Source organism: Podarcis tiliguerta, assembly GCF_965153285.1.
Source record: "Podarcis tiliguerta genome assembly, chromosome: 10".
NCBI classification, from domain to species: Eukaryota; Metazoa; Chordata; class Lepidosauria; order Squamata; family Lacertidae; genus Podarcis; species Podarcis tiliguerta.
The window spans coordinates 2359363-2382316 of NC_139543.1; the positions used below are offsets into that span (position 1 = coordinate 2359363).

Consider the following 22954-nt stretch of genomic DNA (forward strand, 5'->3'; position numbering starts at 1 on the left):
CTATTTTCAATATTAATAACCTGGCTTTTCAACACCCTACCAAGCCCCTGACTCATTTTGGAGGGTCCTTGTCCAGAAAAAAACAGTCATATTATCTAAGAACCAAACTGAGGTCTGTGAATGGGCCAAGTACAAACACATCCAATTTGTTCTTTCTTAAGGAGTCTTGGGAAACCAACTGGCTGGGAATTCATGGATGCAGTCACAGGCAGCAGCTCTAGAGGAAGATGCAAAATGTAAAAACCTGGGTGGGATTAGCAACGTTAAAGGTTACAGTAGGTTGCGTCTAGGTGGTCAGAAGTCACCCTCATGCACATAACAAATTGATCCTGTGTGAAACTAAGCCCACTGAAATCAATGGACAGGGCCAGCCCAATAAATTTTACTGCCTGAAGCAAAGCAGCACGTGGCATCCTTCCCCACAAAGGTGCACGGTGCCCCTGAGCACGCGCAGAATCAGCGTTAATGGAACGTTTTCTTTAAGACCAGTACATAAGCCAAACATAATGTGCACTACGATGATACCTGCTGCATCTTCTGATACGGGTCCTGCAGACCTGAAGAACTGAGGCATGATCAGAGCTGATTATTTGCTACAAGTCACAGTATATTTTGTGGTTTTATGCATGCTTTATATCCTCCTTTTTGCTGTCTTTACCTGTGAGGAATTAGTTTTGCAGCCTGATTCACCCATGTTGGAGAGGCTTAAGAACAACAGCACAAGGGAGGAGCTGCTGCCACTGTCCCTTAGCACTTTGCCTAACAGTAGCGCTAGCCCCGCAAATGGGCTTCGCTGAACCAACTCTGTGCTGAATGGGGTTGTTAGCAGCACTTAGTATGTAGGGATTAGCCATCAAGTTGTGAGTCTCTATGCCCTTTCCAGCAGCAGCTAAAAAAACCCCCCCACACTGACTGGGAGGATAGAAAATCACAACATTGTCGCCAAGCTGCATGAGGCAAATGCTCCTAAAACAGGTCTAAGCAACTTGCAACTCCCCAAGTCAAACACAGGCTGCCAGCCATGTATGGTGTCCTATTAGGAACAGGACACCCCCATCCAACCCCTTTTGAAGTCTCAGTCAGACAACAAAGTCAAAAGGTTCATCATATATCTCTGCAAAACATTAAGAGCTCACCACAGGAAGGCCATTTGGGGCAGCAGGTGAAGCTTTGTGAAGCTCTCCCTGTAGCCTGTCTTCCAGCCTTTACAAATCTATTTTGGGTGTGGCTAAAACAGCAAATTGAAAGAAACAAGCAGGTCTTTGAAATCATTAAATCACAGAAGCAAGCGAGCCTCATTCCTTTAATTAGAAGTCCCCATGCCTGCATTCCACATTCCTGGACTGTTCACAACAAGCCTGGATTTGGGCTCAGTGGCTAAGCCTGGGCTTAGCTTTAAAACACCAGCCGAAGACTGTTCCTTTAAAGTTATTCAACCTGTTTCCATCAGATCAGACTCTCTACTGCCCATCCAGATACTGGAGGGTGTTCTTACAGTGTGGTCTGGAAGGTGTTTGTTTTTCCTAGCTGATATCTGTCTGTATTCTGAGAAGCAAAAGACCTCAGCCTCTCCAGTACATAACTGAGAATGAGGCTGTACGCCTGGCTATTGAAGATAACATTGGTAGGAACGCAGTGCTCTGGGCAAGGAAGAAAGAGAACTTGGCATTTCTTCTGAGAGGCTGAGTTCCCCATCCCTTTAAACATTCTAATTATGGATGCCGAGTTCTTAGAAGCAAACTCAAACTGCACCACATTCTCATTGTTACTTGCCCTGTTAAATGACAGGCAGTGTGTCAATTTGAGGCAGAGCAAATGAACAGGACTCCACCTCTCCTGGAACAGTCCAAATGCATCGTCACATTTTGCCCTTTGCTTCTTCTTCTGAACAGCCCACACCATGGGCGCTGGCACTGCTACAGGAATGAATGAAAGACTTTATGGCTGAAAATACACCAATATACCATTAATCAAGTTTTGGAAATTCCATTTCCTCCCTCAGCTGGCCTGCTCCAATGATTGCTACTTACAATGGACAAGTTGTCTGTTCTGGACCTGGCAATATATGTTTAGAGGTGATGATCAATGTCTCTTGCATCATTCACAGAATCACAGATGGAGGAGACCCAGAGGAACATCAGTCCAGTTATGTTCAACATTTTCAGATCTGGGACTGGGTCACACCTTTTACGTGGATCCCACGTTTAACATTTCTCCATCTCCATCCTTCCCCTTCTGTTTCCCCCCTCCCCAAACAAAAGAGTGCACCAACCCACCACTCAAAGCACAATGTTCTAGTTTGAGCTGCTTGCTTAAAGGCTACCAGCTGAACCATGTCTACACAACGCTAATTTGTAAATTGTGAGGATTTCAACTCCGCCAATCAAGTGATTTCCCAGGGCGACTCATTCCTGAAGCTTCCAGATAAACCCACTTTGCCCTAATTATAATGCACCACAAGGAGCCAAAGGCAAATTTATTAGCTATATGGTCAGCATTGTTTACAATAACAACAAATAAGGGGGGAACTATATTAAAATTATGTAAGAGCAAAATGTTCCCAGCAAAGACTTGCACACAAAATGATTAATGTTTGTGTGTCACATTATAAATGCTGAACAATCAAATATGTAGAGAGTCAATAATTTACTGAAATATATTGATTTTGCTTCTTCTAACAGCTTGTAGCAGAAATCAGAGCTTAATATTACCTTTTCCTGCACGTCCTCTGTTTCTCTGCCTCGTCTTCTCTCATGCACTTGCACATGCACACACATGGTGAAAATTGCTACTGATCTTACCACCTTGTGGTTGGTGTGGCCAAAACAAATGCTTGTATGTGTGATTGTGGTAAGAAAACTCTTCCTGACTACAAGAGCTCTCCCAGGGATTGCACCACAAAGAGAAAGCTAGAGCAAAGAAAGAGTCTCAGGCCAAAGACACTTGCTTGGTTAAATTAGTAGTTGCTGCTGCCTTAAAACAGCAGAAAGTTATAGAAAGGGAGAGAAACCTCAAGCTACACAAGGAAAGGGAAAAGACCAAGCCTCCTTCTCAATGCAGTTCTTCCATTAGCATAGCAGACTTCCACTAGCACAGCCAAACTTTCCCCTCAGATCCTCTCCCCTGCACACCCTCAAATTCTGCCCTAGAGGGTTGGAGACCCTCCAGAGGACCCTCCAGAGGGCAAGAAGAGCAAGTGGAAGTCCCATGGCACAAGATGAACTGCACGTGAGCCGTGTTGGATACGACCCATAGAAAGTAGGGTTCTGGAAAATGGGGTGGTGGGGGGGAACATCCCTAGTCTATTCCAAATGTTTTGGTTTGAGGCAAGACTAAGTATGGGCCAGAACTTAAACCCCACCCCTTGTTGGCATTCGCTGCATTCAGTGAGCATCATCACTGTCCTCCAAGCACCCATGATAGTGTCAGAAGGGCTTCTGAGCTATTCTTTCCAGAGGATGAATTATCAGGCTCTCCATCTCAAAACACAGCTTCAGAAACAGCATTCAACGCAGTGTGAGATGGGGCTGCCAGAAAAAATAAGCTAGGGAAAACCCCAGGTGTAGGCGCCAAGCTTCCACCTCAGGTGTTCTCACCCAATGTACACAATAAAGAAACAATAAAATCTGTTTCTATTTTGACATGCTTTAAAACAAATGCATATAATTGTGTTTAATTGTTGCAACCCATACTGGGGCCTTAGGGCAAAGAGCAGGTAAATTGTGACAACAGTAACAGTAATATAATTATCACCACCATAAACAATGGAGGTTAGAAATAAGAATGAGAACTGTGGGCGGGGGGGGGGGGGGAAGCAGCTGAAGATACCACGAAAGCTATCTTTGGAATTCTCACTTGTCCAAATTTTGCAATACAGTTTTCCAACAAAATCATGTGTACAAAATGCATATATAGGGGCAAGTGTGCCTAGAAATGCATATATTAGTAAAAATAAAATATAGAAATACATTATATTAGGAAATTTCCTGTAAAAATGTTTAACAAAACTGCATACAAAAATATGTATATAAGCAGAAATGCACAATAAAATGATGGAGAATACTTCTGATGACTTATTTTTAAGTTGCAAACTGATGCTGGAATGTGGAGAACTGAACTTGGGAAAATGCCAAACTAAGTTAAACTGAAATGGATGAATCCATCCACCCCTACCGGCTATGGGTATTCTGTAGATGGGCCTTGGATGTGACCCAGCAAGGCTCTTCCTATGCTCTTAATTGAATAGGTTTCCAGGGTTTTTCCTGGGCTTAACCCCAAAGACTTAAAGCCCTATGCAGTATTGGTCCTAGGTACTTACAGAAAAGCATCATCCCACTATTCCTCCTGGTACCTTAAGATGGCCATGAGTGAGGACTAGGCTAGTTGTGCCAACAGAGATGTAAGAATCCAGTTCTGTCCTCTTTAAACTTTGAAAGCAGAAGGTGTGTGGCTTGAGACCACAGCACAGGGGAGGGAACTGTAATTTGTCTCCCCAGCACTATTTTCATGCTGAAAACTTTCTCCCCGCCTCCCCCAAGCTATTTGTCCTGACTAGATAAACATATGTGCATGCGTTCATTCATGCATCTCAGTAGTCACATCTAATTTGGTCTTAAGTCTCTGATTTTTGTTGTCTTCGTTTCTAGAGGTTCTGTGATTGATTAAAAGATCCAGGGACTTTCCCCCAGTGGTTCCCTCCTTTTGGAGATCCCCGACAGAAGCCCCGCTGGCAAGTTCATGCCAGACTTTTAGAAGCATAGTTAAAAGCAAGAAGGGCTTGTTTTTGTTCTTTTTCCTGGTTCTGATTTCTGGGTGCTACTGCATTTTTCCTTGTGCAAGTGTGTGTGGTTCTTTAACAGTGAGCTGCTTCCAGAGCCCTCATGGCTAGTAACGTGTCTTATGAATGCTAGAAATAAATAAATCTGGCCCTGTTTGCAAAAGAACAAGGAAGGGATGGGGAGAACTACAGGCAGCCGTGTGACTAACTACCCAATGTATTATATGCGTGGGATATCAAGCAACAGGTGCTGGATCAGGACTAACCCAAACAGAAGAGGATAGGGAAAACAAAGCGCCTGGAAAGCTACAAAGAAAGAGACCTGTTGGTGCTAAACAGATACTGTATGCACAGGTGGGCCGATGTTTACTGCGCATCTTCCCCCACCCCATTTCAAAACACTGAAGGATGGCTGGCAAACACAGCAAGACATGAAAAGATGTTCTCGCTTGGTTACATTTTAAAGGGCAGACACATGCTGATGCTATAGGATGAAACAGTTGTTTCATTTGCAGATTTAGGGAGCCCAATTGAAAATGCTGCCATAAAGATTTTTGACTGCTGGGTTTTGTGCTGATTCTGAGCTCTCTTTGCTTGTCATGGCAGTTTTGTATAGCTGGCAGTCTATACAAAAGCTCACTGAAAGCATCAGTTCTGGATGGCATTTCTTTGCTATCTGACAGCAGCTCCTGGGTAGATAATTGTGAAATATTTCAAGTGCTCACGATACAGGAGCAGTGCCAATTATTCTCCACTTTTACTTTGGTGAAAAAACTATAAGATAGAGGTCCTCCCCATCTAGACCAAAAAAATAAAAAAAAATGGCAAAATATTTACTTAGTTTTATCCTGCTAGGCATCATATCCCCCTCTACTGCTTTTGTGGTCCCCCCCCCCACTGCCCAATCTCTCCCCCCTCGGCTGCTTCTTTCCTGGATTAGTCATCTGGGTGTCCACACCCCAAACATATATCCCCAAATGGGATGATGCCGCACCTGCACTGCCAGCCACAGTCACGAAAGAAGGAACATTTGACTACACAGTGATGTCACTTGGGAGGACAATGTACACACCGAAGGAAGCATTTTCACAAATAATGCTGGGAGGCAAACAGTGAAGAAGAAGTGTTTTGGCACTGACAAGTAATGTTTGCAAAGTCACTACCATCATCATAATCTCCAATACTGACCACATCAATAGCCAAGTCAGAACACTCAAGAAATGAAAAGAAAATGCTATTTATTTAGGTTGAGATATTATTTAAAAGAGGGGAAAAAATTTACATTTTTGCTAGTCAATTATCAGTGGGCACACAGTTATCAGAGGAGGAATGACTGCTGGGAGGCGCTCAAAAAGAAGAAATGCCACGGTGCATCTGCAGCAGGAGGAGCAGACGCCTTCATCAGGTGCAACAAAACATGTCAGTCTCTATGGCCACAGAAGATGCTGCAACCTTCCAGTGGTTTGACTTCACCCCCAAAGGCAGACTCCTCCATTGTCTCCCGAGACAGGCAGATGCCAAGGACAGCCAGCAGTGAATGAGGAAACACATGGTTTGATACGGCTCCCTGGGTGACCTTGAGCTAATTATCTCACAAGGTTCTTGTGAGGGAAGGAAAAGGGATAACCTGAAGTACATGGCCTGATGGGAGATGGTGTACAGAGTCCCCTCTGCTACTATGCAGCAAGCATGCCAGAAAGAACATTAAAGAAACCTCCAGTGAGCACTCTCACTTTCACCTCACTTTTATCCTGAACACATCAGTCCCATGCACAGGGTTTGTCTCTTTCCACTATATAACACAATATGTGCATCTGGCCGTGCTCAGCAATCTGTGGACTTGCCTTGTAGCTTGCCTGAGAGTGGCCATGGCAGCAACGGCCCCTTGTTTAATGAGTGTCCTTACCTACAGCACCACTAAGTTACCAGACACGTAAAGTACCACTTCCTCGGTTCAGTGGTGGAGGAAGCCGCTTGGGCATCTGGGGTGGGGTGAGGGTGGGGGACACCGCAGGGCCTCTGGGGTCTGTCTGCCTCCTCCCACTCAGCCACCCTGCAGCTGGAGGGGAGGCAGTGGGTGGACCGTTTGGACAGCGCAAAGCCTGCGCACACCCAAGCCACCACGTCTCTCCCAGGAGAGACACATGGCTTGGGCGCACTGCAGGCCCTGAGGTGAGTGCCGCCCAGCATTTTGTCACCCCCCCCCCAGTGGTGACACCTGGGGCGGCCCGCACCCACAGCACCCACCTTCCTCTGCTCCTGCCTAGGTTGTCATTGAATGTAAGCCGCATTTAGCTAGCCTGCATCTAGTAGTCTAACAAAGTCACCTAGAATGTTTATATGGACAAAACCAGCACTTGGAAAGCCTGCATCCCATGCTCAGGGAGGTGAACGGACAGGATATGCAGGGTTCAAAGTGGCTCACTGGCTCAGGAAGAGGGTTAATAATCAGAGCATGATGTGATACCGGTAGAAGCAAACAAGGAATGAAATTGCTTGATTCATGAAAACGAAATGAGCAAAGGCTCAGCCAAGGAGCTCCAGACATGAGAGTTGAAAAGGTTTCCAACAATATCTTCCTGCTTTGTTTTTGAGACATTTCTGTGAAGCTGGGGCCAAGATAGGTGAATTTCAATTAAAACTAGGATGAAAGCTCTTGGAAGGGCTTTCAAAGAAATAAGAACGTTGATAGCAAAGAATTCCACATCTGCTGGATGCAGCCTCACATACACATATGATCCACTCATGATCATGGGTGATAGTTCACTGCAAGAGACTTGTGAAAGCAATTAAGGACAGGTCCACAACAAGCCATTAGGTCCCTGTGGAAAAGGTTTGGCTAGAGAGGCAGCCTGGGAGCCCAGGAACCAGAGCCTCCCACAACTGCCTTGGTACAGGGTGTAGCATTGGGGTAGGAACATGGCTAGGTGCTGCAACATCCCTCTTGTGGCTCTCACAGAGAGGAAAGGGCAGGCCAGAAGAACAGTGGGTCAAAGGGCCTTGTGGGGATGCCCCCTGTGAGGCACGGCCGAGACTTAAAAGCCAGCAGGGCAGGAGCAAGGAGTCAGCTTGGAACACTGCACAAGGAACGCTGCTTGGCACACAGAAGAAGTAGATGGCAGAGAGTGTGGGAGAAAGAGATTGAAAGCTTGCATGAAGAGCGAGAGAGTATAAGAAACTGAAAGTTTGCATGAGTAGGGGAGTGAGAGAGACTGGGAGAAAGCTTGGATCATGTGTACAGGGGAGCTTTATTTGGGGTTGAGGAGAAGCCCTGGCACAAGAGGGACCAGGAGGACTGGACTAGAAGGTCCTCCCTGGAGAGTGGGAGGAAGGTGGAAGGACAGGAAAGGAGTGTAGGGAAGTCTGTGAGGAAGGACTCTGCGATAAGCTCAGTGGCGAGCCAGAGAAGTGTGTGTGCTGTAAAACCAAACAACCAACAAAACCCTATGGATAAAAAACAACAACCAACCATAGGCGAACTCCTGAACTCCTTCAGGAAGTAGAACCCCACCAGGTGAATCCTGCAGGAAGGGAACACACTGCCATTCTGTGGGCTTCCTTTCCAAAATCTATAATACTCCCATTCGTCAAAGCCCACAGGATCAATGGGGATGCTGTCTCTAATGCAGAACAGAGGTTGCAGACCCAAGCCGCAGTGCCATTCCCAGTTTAAAGATGAGATTAGCAGATGGTGTCCAGGGCCTGCAGCAGACTTGAGAACTGCAAAGTAAGGTTTTTGAGCAGGAACTCAAAACAATCTCAAACTTTTACTAGCTGATGCCAGTAAAGGAGCCATTAATTTCAGCCACTACAGAACCACAAGTATATGTCCTCAGATTCCATAATGGAAGAAAGGTGATATATAAGTATAAAACAATAAATAAACCAAAATTTCTCCTGCAACCTGAAACCTGAGGGATATAAGCACATCTCTTCTGCTGCTATTCTGCCTCTACTTTCACAGCCCATGTGCTGTCGTCTCTTTGAGAAATCTAAGATAGCCTTGGATACTATTTAAGTCACTAGCTATGGTGAAGCAGAAACAGAAAGCCCAGAATAGGAAAAAATGGAGCCAGGAGTTGCCCATTTCCTCAGTTTCCCAATCAGATAGTGAACGAAAAAAGGAGAGCTGCAATGTTTACTCAATTAATAGTTTAGATTAATGAATTAAAAACCTTTTAACTGACTAATAAGATGCTACCAATTTATCAAGCAGATTTTTTAAAAAGTATTTTTCACACAGGTACTTATAAAAACTGTGATTGGCAAATGCAATTTTGAAAGATGCATTCCCCTCTTCTCTTCCACCAGCCGGCGTACCTCTTATAAGCTGATGCCTCCTATGGTGCACTTAGGTACCACCTGAAAACAAATAAATGTGTCCCTCTTGATTTAGGACTATTGTTTTCAATCACATGCAAGTTAGAACATGTTTAATCAATCACTCATTCTTTATTCAGGTGACAGCGCAGGGCGGGGAGAGGGGAGACGTCCTCAGAGGTAAACACCAGGCTGCTCTTTTTGAACCATCCCTAGCAAACAGCTGCAATAACTCTTGACTTTAGCCAACTGAAGTAAGTTTTCCATCACGATTGATTCAGCTTCTGGGAGTATCACAAAATGTTTATGAACATTTCAGCTGCCCAGAAATGTAAAAGTGTGGCTGCAGGTGAGCAGACTGCATGACTGACTGCTTCTCCATTTAAAAACCATCCCTGAACATACAGAAAATAGCATGTTGGAGAAAGTTAGGTTGGCAGGCCAGCTTTCTATGTGCAAGGATATGTTTCTCCCCCATTAAATTAGCCTTCAAATGGTAACTCCTACCCCTCACCTGAAACCAGAAATGATGCAGTCCAGGAAAAGCTCCCCTGCTTAATTTTGCTGACTGTACAAGCTGGTGTTAACTTAACATGCAGTTGGTAAGGCTTAATTGTGATGTGTGGTAAAAGTAACTTGTGATAGATAGCTAATTTCCCACAATTGTGGTTTGTGAAAATTTGCACAGAGTAGTAGTCCAACACTTCCAGGAATTGTTGGAGTGGGATACTCGCACAATGGATATTTGCAGAATTCACATGTTACGAAGGTTTGAAAAATTACACTGACTTGTGATCACAAACAACCCTACAGCAACCCTACAGAGTTTTGCAGAAACACTTTATATTGCAGTCTATTACCCTACAGAGAAACAGCAAAGGTTCTCTAGAGAGAAACATGGTTTTCTTTACCATTAAAACTATTTTAAAACTAGCCCCCAGAGTTTACATTCAGCAATATTGCACATTACCAAACACTGGAGATTTGGAAGCATGGGTTATTGTCCTCCCAACTGTAGCTTGTGAACAAATTAATAGCGATGCCACAAATATAAAACACAGTGGAGCCACAAGAACTGTTCCTTGTTTGATACTTGCCAGTCCCTGCCACCACTGACTTCAGCAAGCTACTGGAGGTCCCAATTTGCACTTTATTTGGCAAGCATTTTTGCAGCTGTAAGCTACACTCAGCATGAAATGGAGACGCATACTTGTAAACATGCAAGAACATGTGCTGGACACATGCGGGGAAGTCCTGATTAGCCACAGCTGCCTGATGCATGCCCACTCCATTGCCACAGGCGCATGCCTCTGCACACATACACTTGTGGCAAAAAGAGTGAACCCACCCCTTAAGGAGATGGCATGGCTTTTTATGCCTGAATGGCAAAAACTGGTCCACAGGTGGCTCGCCTCTCTTCTTTTTGAATGGGCCTTGCAAACTGAGAGCCTTTCAACTTGAGATGCAGCAAAGTGAACTTGGGGCGCTTGGCATGTAGCTTGCAGAGCTAAGCCTGCTCTGAGCTAAGCCCCATCACCAGCTCTGAGCCCTCCCTGCGCCTGTTTCTGAAAGTTTGATTCAGGAACCATAAGGATACTTTTCCATAATAGTAGAAACTAAATCCTGACAAATTGCTCCTGAGCCTACTTGATAACACCAGTTTGCAACAATGCAATTGTGCACATCACACAAAGCGTTAAACTATTTTGGAACCATGGCCTGAATAGCATTAGCTGAGGCAGACTATGGTGTCACTCTTCAATATAAGAACGAATGATCTGCAACATATTTTCTGGAGCGAGTACCTTGTGCCAGAAAAGGTTAGAACAAGTAGCTACAAACTGCTCTTCTGCAGCCAGAATAGAAACAATATTGCCGTGGTCAGCAGTCCATGGGTTCAGTCCATAGTGTGAAGTCAGCTATTCACAAGGCAGCCTGCCTGTTGGGCCCTCTGCCATCCTGACAGTACTGGATAGGAAAAATAACCACCCATGTCGTTTTACTCTTTGGTGCTTGGTTAGGGGTCGGGATACAACACTGGCATACAAATCAGACATGACACATTTCATGAGAAATACTGGGGGTAGGAAGCTACTCCAGCGTGAATTCAAATTAAGCCTGGTGCAATGTAATCTTGGTTACACCCCTTACGATGCTGCCGAAGGTGGAGCTCAGACAGGTTCGGTGGATTCTCACCATCAGTGTTGCCACTTTCAAAGTGCACATACAGACTGCAAATATATGCACACACAACCTCATACAGTCAAGCTAGACAACACCCCTTTCTCTAGTTTTCAAAAATAATTGTCTCCGTTATTTGTACTTGTTCATTTCTACAGTTCATCCTTTATCTGTTTTGTTCCTTTAGGGCAGCCTCTGACTGTTTCAGAAAGAGTGCTGCTAGATCGTTTGCTGGTCTGCATGTGTTTCATTAAACCACTGCCAGTACTATTAATAGAAACAATTGTTTCTTTTGGAAATTTTGCATGGATGCTGCAATCTACTTTTCTGCTTTCCCCACTCAGCAGTGAACATGCTTAATAACACAATCAGGAAAGTGATCTCATATGGATTCATTTGCAGCATGGGAGAGGGAGAGAGAGAGAGGGAGAGAGAGAGAAGCAAAGATCTCAAAATAATGGGAAACTGATTGATTTACTGAATGTGAAACAACTTTCCTGCAAGAGAACAGGAGAGCCTAATGTTTGAATGAAAACAAAAAATATTCCAGAGGTTTCACCTTTTACAAGCCTCAAGCTGTGCATTAAACAGGCTGCATCCATTTAGAGTGCAAAGGAACAGCTCCATATTAGCAGATCCTAGTAAAAGGCTCCCAGGCTAGTTTGAATTCAGATGATTCCTTGTACCTTTCTCCTCACACCCCCAGCCACAACCCCAGCACACCTAAAGCCAATCCACATTGCTTTCCCTCTCGCAGCTCCTGCAACGTAATAGTTTTCCTAAACCTAGGCATTAAAAACGTATTTTTTTAAATGGGAAGACCTAGAGATTCCATGTTATAATGAGATCCTAGAAAAAATGGCATCATAAAGCAGCTACGGTTTGTGCTTCCCTTCAGCCCCCACCCCTCTTTTTTTAAGGAAAAGGAAAATGCTGCATGTTCTCAATGGCTTCTTCCCCCCTTGATGGAAACAAAGACTCACGTTACCTTTCCCTCCACCTCCACAGGAGCAGCGGCGGCGGCGGCGGAGCAATTCAGATTTCAATCCCCCTCTTCCCAGAAAGAAAGCATCCCATTAAATCCAGTTTCCTCGGGCCTTTGGCCTAACAGACAGAGGCGGCGGCGGCAGCAGCATCCATTTGTGAGGACTCGCTGGCATGGAGGCGCAGCCCTTTCTCTCGCTCGCTGCTGCTGCTGCTCTGCCCGCGTCTGCCAGGAGCGCTTTCCCTGGGCGACCACATCCCCGGCCCCGACGCTGCTGCTAACGGTCTCTCGGAGAGAGGGAGCCTGGCTCGACTCCAGAGCGCGCCGCCGCCACCGCCTCCATCCTCCGCAGCTCCGCCGGCCGGCCGGGGGGCGAGACACAAACACACAGGGCGGGAAGGAGGGAGGAAGGAGGGAGGAGGAGGCGGCGGCGGGGCCCGCGCTCGCCCAGCGGCTGAGATTCTGCGCGCGTCTCGCTGCGTCCTGAGGCGGCTCGCGGAACTCGCCGGCGGGCGCGCCACTCGAGGACCCTCTCTCTCTCTCTCTCGCGGACCCGGCGGAGGCGCAAGGAGGCCGCGAGCAGCAGCCGGGGCCGGAGCGGAGGGAACCGCGAGGCCGAGCGGCCGGCGAGGCGCAGAGAGGCTCAGGCACCGCCACACACGCCCTTCAGCAAAAAAGGGCCGGGTTCTGGAATGGGAGCAGAAAAACAAAGAAAGGCGGCCACCTCGGCTTGCTGCTCTTCCCTCCGCTTTCCGGCGCAGGAGCCGCGGAGACTGAAGGAAGAAGGGCGAGACCGAGAGGGATCCCCCAGGAGGAATCCGGGGCTCGGCGGCTCCTTCCTTCGCGCACAAACCCCTCAGTCCTCGCTCGCCACCGCGGCCAGTCGGCTAGATGCGAGCTCCCCCTGGCCAGGGCATGCCAAGTCTCTCGGCTTTTTACCTCGGTAACTAAAAGGGGCTGGTAGGTAGGAAAACCTTCGAAATGCTCTTCTGTCCGTGAATTCGTGTTCTGCCAGACAAGCAGCCCCAGGAAGTGGGAAAAGATCAAGGGTGGGGAAGCCATGGCCACATATTGCTGGACTGCAACTCCCATCCCTCCCGGCCCCAACCATTGGCCAACCATTCTTGCCACCCAAGCCAGATCCCGAACTCTTTGTGGCTGTGAAGAGTTGAGCTTTGAAGACATGTTGAAGCAAACATATAAGCAAGTTTGCTGAGTGTGAAAAGCAACTCAGATTTCTGTCAACCAGAATTAAAACAGCCTCGCTGATATGTGAGGGACTGATACCACCTGGACCGTCGTTGACTCTTTTTCAAGGTAATGCATCAAATTCTCATAGCCAACTCAGCAGTCGGGTATGAGAATCTGAGGCTGTCTTAAAATGCAAAGTCAAGTGAATTTTGAGGATAATAACCTTGACATGGTGGTGGGGTGATGGATTGTCTTTGCAGAGGTGGTAGCTGGTCTTGTAGATGATTTTATATGGCAAAGTTAAAACTTCCAGAGCATGGCCTGAGACAGGAGGACATCGGCTGCAATTCTAGAGCCAGACCTCAGTCATAAAATAGGTGCAGCAGTAACCAAGGAAAGAGCACATCAAACCATGTGGAGAGAATTCATCCTTCACTGGCAAATAGAGCCTCTCCCTGCATATCTGGGCCTATGGGATAAGGCTTCCACATCACAGAATATGACTTGAATACATACTTGAGATTCTGCAATTGTCTAGAATTCAGCAGGTTACGATTGGATCTGCTGTTCAACCTTTTGAGCACATACTAAAATAATTACTGTATTGGCAAAACCAAAAGGACAATATTGGGGATGCGAATAAAACCCGTCCCTGGTAACACAGTGATCCCCTTTTAGCATCCGGTCCTTGTCTGCCTTTGCCCCACCTTTGGGGTCAGTTTTCTGGTCACGTTGGAGGGAGATAAGACGTTGGGTCATGCAGATGATTTCTCTTCCAGGCTGCCCACCCACTGCTGCAAGCGCAACTCATGCACCCACTCTGCCCCACTTGCTCAGCCATGCTGCTGCTCCGCCCCACTCACTCAACCCCAGCCACCACCACAGGTCCAGAGCCCTCGCCTGCTTCCACCCATCGCCACAAGCTCAGCTTGCTCAGCTGCTGCCTCTCTCTCTCTCTCTTTTTAAATAATATTTATTAGAAGTTTAAAAGTTACAGGAAAAAAACACAAGAAAAAAAGAGAGAGAAAAAGTAAAAAAATACATAAAAAGAGAACAAAAAACACAATACATCAAAACACAAAGAAAAAGAAAAACAATTAAAAACACATCTAATATTTATCCTTATCTTTCATTAACTTATTTCCTCAACCTCCTCACACCTCCCTTTTTTGTATTCCAGTTATTAACTATATCAGCAAATCCTTTCCCTCTTTTACTGCTTTCTGTCATTTAATTATCTTAATTTATTTTAACCTTATCTTACCATCAAAACCTTAAAATTTATTTATACTTAACTCCTTATAATGTTTCTACTGAAGTCATGTAATTTCATTCCAACATTTCCCAACGTTCATTAATTTTACAATATTTCTCTAAATAGATTTTTTAATTTTTTTTTCCAATCTTCTTCCACCGTCTCTTCTCCCTGGTCTCGGATTCTGTCAGTCCTTTCTATCAGTTCTATATAGCCCATCAACCTGGTGATCTTCGAGGCTCTTAACTCTTCTCCATGTCCCTTCTGCAGGTCTTCTTCATATTTATGCGTACATTTTACTTCATCTTCTGCTGAGCTTGTTCTTAGTTTCCTTCCTTTGGTACCGAGGAGTAGGTCCCGGGGGAACTCCATCTTGACAGTTCCTTTATTCCTTCTCGACAGGTCAGCCCATACTCCATAGTCAGAACTAAAGTCCAAAAGATGTTTCAGGACATGTTCCAAAGTCCCTTCGAGGCTAAGGGCCTCCACAACTCCAATCTCCCCCTGGCCCAGATCCGAATCACAAAGTCCAGAGCATCCCTTCATAAGGGAGTCTGTCCAACTTTCCTTCTCCGATCCAAGCAGGACACCATCTCTCCAAATCTGACTTTCAAAATCAATCACACATGGCATCAACTTGTATCCATCAAATTGACTCTGTGAAGATGAGACCTTCACTTGTATTGCTTGGGATTCAGGAGCAGTTTTTTCCATCGTCTTCTCCACAGCTTGCCATTTCGAGATGGGTTCCTGAGTCAATGCCCGAATATTTTCTGTATAGATGTTCACTTTTTGTCCAAAATCAGTTGTTTTTTGTCCCAAATTGTCAATTTTAATAATCATCACATCCGTCTTCTCATGAAGTTGTTCCAGTAAAGCACTTATCTTGCAAAATGCATTCACCAAGGCTTCTTGTTTTGACATTCTTGTCCAAGGTCACTTTATTTCTCACGGTCCTTGATTCTAACTGGAAAATTCCCCAGCTCCACTTCACTCCTGCAACAGTTTCAAAAGCTCCCTCTAGAGGACACAATTTCTATTTGTATCTGTCCTTTTAGACCCAGATCCAGTAACAAAGTTAATTTTCAATTTTCAGTTACTTTTTCTCCTTTTTAAGTGCAGAGGCAAACAATGGAAACAATGTATATCTCTTATTTAGCTATCTGTCAGCATATGTTCTATTCCCAGTCAATGAGTTTTCCCAAACCGTCAAACTTACTGACAGCCCGGTCCCAGGTTCAAAACGGTGGTAATTTATCTCTCCTGCAGGCTTAAACAGTCCAAAAATTTTCCCCTCTTTTCCTGCTTCCAAGGGGGGTTTAATATTTTTGAATGATGAAAATTTAGTCCTTTACAAAGGGCTTTTCCCAGACTTTAGCTTGCGACGTCTTTGCTTTGATCTATTTACAAAAAGGAAGGCGGACTTCCTGTTTAGAACCTTCCCGCTTCAGTGCTGAATTACGATATTTGAAGATCCAATTTTCCGTTCTACTTACGAGTAGTTGTTTAAAGTCCAATTGTCCACAGGAAAAAGTCAGCGCTCTCCGGCAACAGCAATGCGGCTTCACTCCGTGAAAAAAGCAGTCGATTCGAAGCACCGCGCCGCTCACCCCACGTCGCTCCGGATCCCCGAAACCAGGTTTCCCCGCGAGTAGGGGAGGCGCAAAAGGTGCCAGCCGAATCCCAGGTCCACAGGCTTCTCCCGCCTGTGGTTTTTAGTGGGTCTCCGCCTCGCCGTGGCAGTCCAGACCCTAGTTTTTGCGGAGCGGGTTCCTCCAGATTAGAGGAAATCCACCATTGCCGGAGGTGCTAACCTCTCTTGCTCCCTTCACCCCATGCCGTCTCCTTCCTTGCTCCCTCACCCCCCTTGCCTGCCTCAGCCTGGAGCATGCGTAATCCATTGCCAGCGGGACAACAGACTAATACAAATAGCACAGAGAGAAATATTACAATGGATTCAGGAAGATTCTAAAAGCACCAATCATAAATCTTAAATGCTGAAGTTTTGCTTCAGAGTAAAATATTTTCTCTTCTTTGTGTCATGTCTGTAATCTAGATTGGTTCTAGAGACTGCTGTCCAAAAGGGGTGGCTGCAGTTACTTGATAGGCATTTGAAAATCCTCTCCTTGATTAAGTCATCCATGCCCTTTTCTCTCTGTGCTGAATGAAGAAAGAAGCTATGACTATGACCTTGCTATATGCTCACCCACAATGTCATTGTCCTCATTGCTTGCACAGCCTACTTCTGCTCTCAGATGGACCCACTGCAGGGTAACGCAGAATCAATCTGCAATGAACTTTTTTGGTAAAAACAAACAAACAACCCCACAATTTTTATTGCTTTTTAAACAAATACAATAACCATTAAACATTTATCTAGCAGTACCTCTAATGGTGTGTGTTTTATCCATTGTCTCTAGACCTACACCTAAGCATCCAGCATTCAAACATTCCAATGTAACCTCTCCACTGAGAATATTGAGCAATTGGTACTGCATAAGAAGGTCTTGATTTTGGTCATTAACATAGCTAAAGAAAGGGGTCCACGTTTCTCTATACGTTATGCCTTCAATTGCCCTCCTGTGTCTAGTGCAGGCTTCCTCAACCTCGGCGCTCCAGATGTTTTGAGACTACAATTCCCATCATCCCTGACCATTGGTCCTGCTAGCTAGGGATCATGGGAGTTGGGTGTCAAAAACATCTGGAGGGCCAGAGGAAGCCTGGTTGAGTGAGACTCTCAGACATTGCTGTATCCCAGATATTATTTCCCCCTATGCTCAGGGGTATTTCAGCCTGGTTCTTCCATTGCTGAGCTATCACTAATTGTGCTGCGGTCAGTAAGAAGCCTACTAGTTCACTGTGGCACAGGGGGGAGCCTAAATCTATTTCCAAAGATAGTAGGGCTAAGGCAGGATTTGGAGAAAGGGGTTGCCCTGTAATTGCGGATATAATGGAAATTACTCTCTTCCAAAAGTTTTTAACATAAGGGCATTCCCACCAAACATGAATAACTGAACCAAGCTTTCCACAGCCTTCCAATATAAAGGGGAAAGAGAGGGATTACTTTTTGCCAGCCTGACTGGCATCCAGTGCCATCAGAGGATGACCTTGAGGGAGGCCTCTTCTTAGCGAGCTGAGATGGTTTAGAACGGGGAGTAGTCCAGTGCCTTTCAGTTGGGTGGCCTACATCTGATTCCTATACAACTGAAGGCTTCTAGCACCCCCACCTGCACTTCCTGATCTAATAGATTGCTGTATATTTGGGAAGCGGCACCTTTCAGGCCATATGCTGGCCTGCTGCATAAGGATTCAAACAAGGGAAGTGTCTGTAGCCCTGCACTCCAAACGAAGTGCAAAAGAATGAGTCTGAGCTACCTGAAACCAGGTAGTATGAGTGTCTTTTAATTTACCTTGCAATTTCTCTTGGAAAATTATATGGATTGTGTAAATGCCTACATCCTCTCAATCCTTGAACAGTTGATAGTTATTTGTGTATCTAAAAGCTGGATGATTCAGGAATGGGACCACTGGTGAAGGGCCACTGTTTTGCTCCATGTTCTCCACACCATCAGTACTGATCTAGTAAATGGATTGTCTATTTTCCTTACCTCCTTTCAAGGACAAAGGTAAGAAGAGGTAGCCTCTCATTGAAGGTGTCAAAGGCACCATGTCAAGTTGGACCCAAGGGTCCTGTGTTCTTCTGCTGAGCAATGGGATCAAGGATTTGATTTGAAAAGCAGCATAGTTACAGCAGTAATTCCCCATTCTGTGCCATGTGGGACTGGATGCTGCGAGGCAAATTACCAAAAACTAAAGTTTCCTGTGAAGCCAAATTTCATCCCTACCCCATTGAGGAGGCTGCCTGTTGCCACCTCCATAATTCCTGTGCTCTAACATGATCTCCTTCCATTCAGTCTCCACTGGGCGATTCTGGCATGGTGTCTCAACATCAGATATGAGCTGAAGACTCAGTTGTAAGAACCGTTTGACAGTGGAATGGACTCTCTCAGAAGCTGGTGGAATCTCCTTCATTGGAGGTTTTTAAGCTGAGGTTGGATGGCTATCTGTCATGGATGCTTTAGTGGAGATTCCTGCCTTGCAGTAGGTTGGACTAGATGACCCTTGCCTTGTGGTTGTCTGAAGTGACACAAACCATCAGCTTGGTGAAACACCACAGCAATTCTATTGTTCTAATAGAATTACCTGCTCATAGAGGCACACACAAGAGAAACACAGCGGATGGGGTTTTCTAGGGTGGATCATTCTTATTCTTACACATCCTAAGAGTCAACTTTTGTGGATGTAAAAGAAAAGTATGCCTCCAATTTTTTATTCTGAAAAATTAACGATGCCTCCTCTAGCAGAACTCTGGAAAATGTTGCTTTCAAGTGTGTAGAGTCTAGAGGAAAGCAAGTTCTGACAAGGCAGAAAATAAGCCAGGGGAAACTGCAGCTTCCGGGCATTCCTACAGCACCACAAACTTGTCTTGAAGAAGATGGAAAGATGGTGAGATCAAATAAGAAGGGATGGCATTGCAGAAATGGAGGTGAGAGAAATGGATTAGTCAATCCTGGCTGCTTGGAACCATAAGGGGATAATGGGCAGCATTTTCTCTCTGACAACTGGGGCTAAGAAATGTCCTAAACCTGGGACTTGCAAAAGTGTCTGGGCATGCAATGATAAGAAAAGCTGAGCTACCCTTAATTCTGCACGATGGGTACATCCACAATTATTAGCCAAGCTGAACAGAATATTCAGCCTCATATGAAATGTGTTCGTTCATATATGCTTTGATTGCCAAAACATGGGAGTAAATAATTAGTGAATGCATCATTCCAAACTATGATCTGAAATGTCCCTTATGGGCTGCTTCCAGAGACGGGCTAAGTGAACAATTGGTCTGACCTACTGTGACAGTTCTAACATTCTTATGTTTCATTCAGTCCTGACTTATGATCAATTGCGCTTTTGAGATTCTTAAATAGAGAGCCCAAAGCAGCAACCCAGAAACCACAGACAGCTCACTCAAAAATGCAAAGCGGAATCAGTCATAAAAGGCACCTAATTTGTGTAATGAAATCCAGCCAAGATGACCTGTAAACAACAGAGGGGATAAAACCTATAAAATACTAAGTGTCATTGCACACTGTATTTCAAACTAGATGTAACTTCAAGTCAGCTGAATTGTTCTCAAGATGTTCCCAGTTAGCTCTCAGGAAACAGTGTTTAGAGTCAGCAAAGGCTTTCTTTTTTAACCCGCCTCCTCAACTAGTTCCCAGGGCAATCTCCTGTGCAGGAATGGTGGGAACAGAGAAAGGATTTGGTCTTCGATGAAATACGCCTCCAGGGCTTCAGCTCAATTTTCACACAGAGTACACTTAAAATAATCTCTAAAAGCCAGCGGGAGAAGTCAACGCAATAACTCCTCCATTCATTAGAGTTAGAAAAGTGTGGTTTTGGCAGCATGCTGTACTGTTCGATAGGCACATTAAACAGAGCTGGGATGTCTATAACTCATGCTCAGTGTGAGGCAGCAGAATATTTAATAGGGGGAAATGCTGGGATTTTGTCCCATTGACCCTGGAAAGTGGGGCCTCGTGCAACACATATACATTTTGTCCTTTCTAAGGTGCTCTCCTATTCAGCACAGTTGCCTTAGAAGGCTGAAAAGAGCAAACTATCCTATTATGGGATTCTTCTTCTTCTTCTTAGCCTGTCACTTTGAGTGTTTGAAATGAACTTTACAGGAAACCATTTTTGTGTGGAAAATGGTATATACATTTTGCTGAGAGATCCTCACCCACTGCATATATATATAAAGGTCTCAGCTCTAAAACTATCACTATTCTCAGTCCTTCTATAAGTTGAACAAATTCATGTTGGCTGTGATTGTATTTTCATTTTCATTTGCAAGAGTTTAATAGAAGATTGTTCCAGTTTTACAAGGTAATCACCACAGGATTGCCTACAGTAAATCCCCACAGAGTGTAATCAGGACAGGCTTTCCCTGAAAACATTTTTCTGACCCCAAAAGACCACAGTCCTATGTATAATTGCATGCACACTAGTCTGGAAGTGTACTTAGGAAAAGACTGAGTGTATGCACTGAACCACAGCCCATTCAACCTAACACCTTAAAACAGCTATCCAAATTACAGGACATTATGATTGCCAAACCTTGTTTCAGTAGAGCTCTTGAGTAACCGTTTGCTTGTCTGAGAACATTTGAAATGGTAGTTATAGGAATTTTGTTTTTAAAAGCATTGCAAAACCGGGGGCGGCAGCGCTCCATATAGCTGATAACTGTATCACATTTCTAACACCTGTATCCGAGAATTGGAGATGGGGGTAAGGGAGGCAGACAGTGTGATTACTTCCTATAGTTGTGTCATCCCCTCCCAGCCGTTTCATAGATACAGACATTGACACTGCAGTGTTGGGGGAGATGACTATGTTAGTGAAGTTTGCCAATCACAGGGTCACCCAGACAGTATTCCAGAATCTTTGTTCCCAGTTCAGCTCGGCTGAACATGGATATGTTTGCAAGATGAAGCAAACTTCCAACTATACTTCTGAATTTGTCAGCATCCTCAGGCTCCTTTTTTCATCATATTGTTTGTGGTTCGAGGACCCCCAACCCCCGTGAGGTGGAAATAAACACACAAGGACGCGTGGTATAAGGTTTATGGGCATGGAAAAGGCCACAACTTTATTGGTTACTGCAATGCAAAGGTATTGGCTTAGGCATTGGATGACCACAGCAGAGGGGTTGAATCATCAGTAGGGTAGGCGGAGCCAGTTGATGCCTATCCAACTATAGGCTCACCCCTGATGTCACCGGGGTCGTGCCATGGCCTCCAGCCAAGCAGGCATCGGACAGAATACACGACCGCCGGATTCCTTTAACGGAATACCCAAATCGAAGGCGTAGGCGATGGCCACACCTAGCCTTCCCACACAGCATAACACCCAAATCCAATGCCTAACCTACCCACCAATACCACAAAAGTTGTGACGATTGCTACGAGGTAGGCGAAAAAACCTATAGGCCTAATGCCAACAGGAAAAACTCCTACCAGGCCCCCAGACAACCGGGCGACCAACCTAAGGTCCATAGCAAGGCCAGAAGAAAACTTGAGCCCTGAGCTAGAGGGAGTGGAGGGTGGGTGACTCTCGAAGCAGCGACGTAGAAAGAGGCTGAGGAGGGGGCCGGCCCCAGCATATATACTAAGGTCAAGCCCTCCCCCTCTACGGGCGGCTCCAGGTGGGAGCCGCCTCCTGGGCGTGAGGCACCGGCCAGGTGAGCCGGAAGAAGCAGGGGCTCCCGCCCCTGCGTGGGCGGGGTTGGAGCTCCCGTCCACAACCACTCCCCTCCCTTCTGGGAGGAGAGTCTTTCTGGTACTCTATAGTCACTGGAGTAGCAACCGGCTTACAAGTTTCCATGCCATTGTACTCCAGCAGATCCTGAATTTTACTGCTTTGGCTGATCAGAAAGAGTCTTATTTCTCTCTTTCTATCTATGTGCTCAGATATTTTTTCACTAACCCTATATCCTTGATCTCAAAATGTGCTTTTAAACCTTCTTCAAAAAATTCTTTCTGTTTATCTGAACCATATATCAGCAGATCATCAACATACAACCAAATGACTAATTCAATCACCATAATTACAAATATGCAAAAAATTATTAGCTTTGCTTTGCTCAAATTTAAGACCTCTCAACAGTTTTTGATTCTAGAATTTAGCTGCTTGCTTAAAACCATAAATGGCCCTTCTTAGTCTTCACAGGTAGTTTACAATCAGGGCCAGCAACTTGAATGAAGTTGAATTGAGTGTTGGACTATTGCTGAAATGAGCAGCAGAAAAGGAAATGAAGTTTTCACATTTTGTCATCAAAAGTGACCTCTATGGTGACCTAGAAGAAGAAACTTACATGGTTCAACCACAGGGTTTTGTGAAAGACCTGGGTTTGGTGTGTAAACTGACAGTATGCACTAACAGGTAGTTAAAAATATTTTAAATAACTATATCTATGTAATAATGCTTTGTTTTTATCTAGTGCAAAGTCTGCACTGAATGAGCTGCAGGAAGCATTAGGGTCACACATCCACCCCTTTCCTCATCCTTTGTGTGCAGGGGAGGGAGACTGAAAGAATCCACTTTTGATCTCAAATAAGTGGCATTTTCCTGCTACGCTGGAATTCAGAAAGCTGACTCTTATAACTCTACTTGGCTCCAACAAGCC

General features: G+C 45.2%; 1 protein-coding gene across 7 annotated transcripts in view; it reads right to left on the bottom strand.

The window, feature by feature from the left end:
* Positions 1 to 22954, bottom strand: part of FRMD4A (FERM domain containing 4A) — a 401265-nt gene that overhangs the window by 167372 nt on the left and 210939 nt on the right. Inside the window, exon 1 of one of the 7 annotated variants that reach the window (XM_083399427.1) lies at positions 12267 to 12767. The exons of the other annotated variants lie outside the window; for them this stretch is intronic. The gene's annotated coding sequence lies outside the window, so the exon portion shown is untranslated. Of the gene's footprint in view, positions 1 to 12266; positions 12768 to 22954 lie in introns of those variants that run through there. 7 annotated transcript variants of the gene reach the window in all.